We start from the raw sequence: 4,138 nt of genomic DNA, 5'->3' as shown, positions 1-4,138 counted from the left end.
ATTTTGATTTTTAAAATTTTTTATTAAAAATTATAGTCTTGAGATATTCTTATAAATGGTAAGGTACAGACCTCCCTAAGTAACCTGGAGGTGCAGACAGAAAGATGCTGGAAGATTTTAGGTAATGCAATTATCATGTTTAACTTCATAGTCAACTTCTTATGGTTTTTGGATAACCCGCAAATAATAACAATTTAATTATTTTTTATGATTTTTGCCAGTCTGCTAAAGTGGAGCCCATCCAGGCTCTCAAGTCTGCTCCAGTCTGCTCAAGTGGAGCCCATCCTTTGGTAGTTGCTGCTTTACCCCCAAAATGCAAAACATAGTTTATTGTTTCCAGGCTACTTCCATGTTTTTCTCTTCTCTCTTCCTCATCATAAATCTCATGTTTTCCCTTTGCTCATTGACAACATTAGCCTTCATCTGCATGCAAATCACTGCATGTCTCAAAGTTATCCTTTGACCATCTTTGTGTAACTTTTTGAGCTACATATTTATTCTCTTTTTGTTTTTTTGTCATATAAATTCACTGGTGCTGAGTTGCTTGTTGAAAATATTAACTCACATGATTTTTCCTTTATAATGTAATCACCAGCTTCATAACATGGTTGCAAGATATGCTGCGGCTTACAGTTAAAAATAATTTATAAGCTCAACATGGTTTAAATGGCTTTTTTAGTTTACCAGATTTATAAAGTAATTTCTTACTCATTAGAGCAAGACCTAAGAAGCTCCCAGTTAATGTATTTATTGTAATTGGTGAAACATAATTTAAAAAATATGAGTGTTTTAAGTGTAGATTTTTACACATTTGAAAACCTATTTCTAGTTGTTTTAAATTAATAATTTGATTAGTTAATAAATTTCAAGAAATATTAAATATCTGAAAGGTTGATTCTCTGGTTTTCAAAGTAATTAAAACTCATGATAGAATTGGAAAACTCAAAAAACTGTAATAAAAATAAAAGTAATTACTTATAATCTCGTTACCTTGATAATTTTCTTAAAAAATCTATAGTTTAGCTAATTATATTTGACTTTTAATAGTTGGAATTATGCAAAAATTATGTATTATATTTTTATTATGTATTATTTTAATATATATTAACATTATGTATTATATATTACACATTAAGTTTTTTATACCCCAAATGTTATGTAAGCATAGAATTCTATTGTAAACTTTTTGTTAATATAAATTTGACTTATGGTCATCCCATGTGGATATTCTACAGAACAGGTTCTAATCCATTCTTTAATTGATAGGCTGTTTTCAGTTTATCATTACTATAAATAATTTGTGATGAATATATTATTCATAAAGTTTTCTCTTATTTTCCTTACTTCTTTTATCTTTAACTGCTAAATAAGTATATTTTTATTTACTTATGAGTAATTTTATTGCTATTGTTATTCTTATTTATGATTATGTTTCTTTGCTGACTAAACTGTGCTGAAGTAACTGTGTATAAGCATAAGGTGAATTTCCACCACCCAAAAATTTAAAACTTTTGAGGTAATCTGAGAGCTTCAGAAACAAGCAGCCATCTTGTTTACATTTATAATCACCTAAAGAGGGAGCTCTTCGTTTGATGATTTTTCTCATGTCTAGTGAAAGAGAAGCAAAGTATATTTAATATTTTAAAATGAGAATTTGAAATCTAACTTTTCTTACCTATGACACTGAGGATATATGATTTCTGACAGGGCAGGAAAGAGCAAATGATGAGTCCACCTGTTAAATTTGAAGACAAGGATCACTAAGTTGGATAAACTCGTACTCTAAATGTTTCTTATTATTCATCCCTGCTGATTAAAAAATAAACTAAAAAAATAAATTTATATATAAATTATGCACATGTATTATATAAGATATATTATATATACTTAAAATATAGCAAACGGAGAAGTTTAAAGTGTGCGATAAAAAGATATTTAAGGTTTAACGCTTTCTTTGTGTTCTGCACTTGTCTTCTTAAAGACAACTAAACAAGGCTACGTATAAGCTAGTGATATTATGCTATCAGATCATCTCTATTTCAACTGTTCACAACTGGTCCACAAAGAATTAGAAGATATTTTTCCTGTGAATCAGCAAAAATTCATAGAACAACTCTAGGCTATATTTATTTGCAAAATAATTCATACCACATATCTCCAGAGAAAAGTCTAGAACCCTAAAGGATAAACCTAACAAACATATAATGGAGCAAGAAGTATCAGAAGTCAAAAGCAAAACAAAAGTGATATAATCACCTTAGCCCATAGAATCAGGCATTGCAGGAAATGGTGACAAAACATTGAGCAGTCTTAAATTCTATGAAAACTATTGACTTTTTATGATAATTCAAGTGAAAGAGATTTTATGGAATTACTTGTTTGTTTTTATATATCAAGCGTGTCCATAAATGTTTGCATATATATGTATGTATTTCTGTGTGTGTGAAAATACATATACATATACATATTTAGATATTTCAATAGCCACTGCTGATTCTACTCTGAGAGCATTTCTACAGAATCATGATTTGATATAAAAACAATAAGGGGAAAAATACTGAACTTACTAATACACACATAGTTGAGAACATAACTTATGTTGAGAAATATTAAATAAACATCAAGATGATCCTGAGGGGCCCCTCAGTTAAATTCTTGTTTTTTTAGAAGCAAATAGTACTTAATTTTAAATAACTATTCTGATGATAATCAAAGCTTAATTTTCATCAAGACAAGTTTTATTTTTTATAACGATTTTGCTGATAGAAGTACAATTTCATTGAAGGTGCTGATTCAAATGGGGGAAAATATCCTTAAAGAGAATGCTTAATTTAAGAGATCATGATTATTTTATTCTTGAACCAAATTGAATATTATTTCTTAACTTTTCTTCACATACCTAGTTTATGCAAACAAAATGACAGAACTTTATATTAAATACATATCACGATATTTTAATGCATGCCTGAAAGAGAAAAAAAATCATGAACCTACTAAAAGAAGACATTTCCAAAGACTCTGGCGTTACCTACACAGATAAAGCATTTAGGATCTTCAAATTCCTAGGAATGAATCAATGGTTCTTGATTTTACTGAGAATTATACTTATTTATTTATTTAGAGACGGTGGATTGCAGTGACGCGATCATAGCTCACTGCAGCCTCGAACCCCCAGGCTTAAGGGATCCTCTCACCTCAGCCTCCCAAGTAGCTGAGACGCCTGGTGTGCCAACAGGCCTGGCTAATTTGTATATTTTTTGTAGAGATGGGGTTTCACTATGTTACCCAGGCTGGGCTTGAATTCCGGAGCTCAGGCTATCTGCCAGCCTTGGTCTTCCAATTGCTGAGATTACAGGTGTGAGCCACTACGAGAATTTTTAGCTGAATCTTAATTTAATGAGACAATCAAGAACACGTTCTATTCTTCCTACTTTTATTCTCTTAGAAAAAAGGGGAAAAATGAACTTTATGTGATTACTTATGTTTTAATTGTAAATACTTCTTGGAAAAATAAAGTGACAGTTCTTTGATAAGCATTGGTTCTTCATATGTGATTCTCTTAATAATGCCATCTTAACTTTAAAAAATTAATTCCTTTTATTCTGTTAGAAATTTGATTTCTCTTGTTTCAATCATCTAACTCTCTCTTAGAAGTTCATTAACTTTTGTATAGAATAAACTGAGATTTGGTATGAATAATTGAGATGTATTTTAAGTCTATATAAAGGATTTTTAATAAAGTTTATTTCAAAGATACTTTCTACATTTTTTTGTGTGTTTTTTTAGAAGCAGAAATCTTTAGTCTCTACAGAGACTCTATATATGTGCTCTGGTTTTGAAAATCTATATTCAAAATGCGTGCTGACTATTGCCCAGTGTTCATATACAAGCATGATGTGACTTTTCAGAATAATTCTATTGCGTAAAAGAGATAATAAGTGGGCCGAGGTGGGCGGATCACGAGGTCAGGAGATCTAGACCATCCTGGCGAACACGGTGAAACCCCGTCTCTACTAAAAATACAAAAAAATTAGCCGGGCGTGGTGGCGGGCGCCTGTAGTCCCAGCTACTCGGGAGGCTGAGGCAGGAGAATGGCGTGAACCCGGAAGGCGGAGCTTGCAGTGAGCTGAGATCCGGC

The sequence above is a fragment of the Chlorocebus sabaeus genome, chromosome 7 (assembly GCF_047675955.1).
Source record: "Chlorocebus sabaeus isolate Y175 chromosome 7, mChlSab1.0.hap1, whole genome shotgun sequence".
In the NCBI taxonomy this organism is placed as follows: domain Eukaryota; kingdom Metazoa; phylum Chordata; class Mammalia; order Primates; family Cercopithecidae; genus Chlorocebus; species Chlorocebus sabaeus.
Note: the sequence above shows the minus strand (reverse complement) of the source record.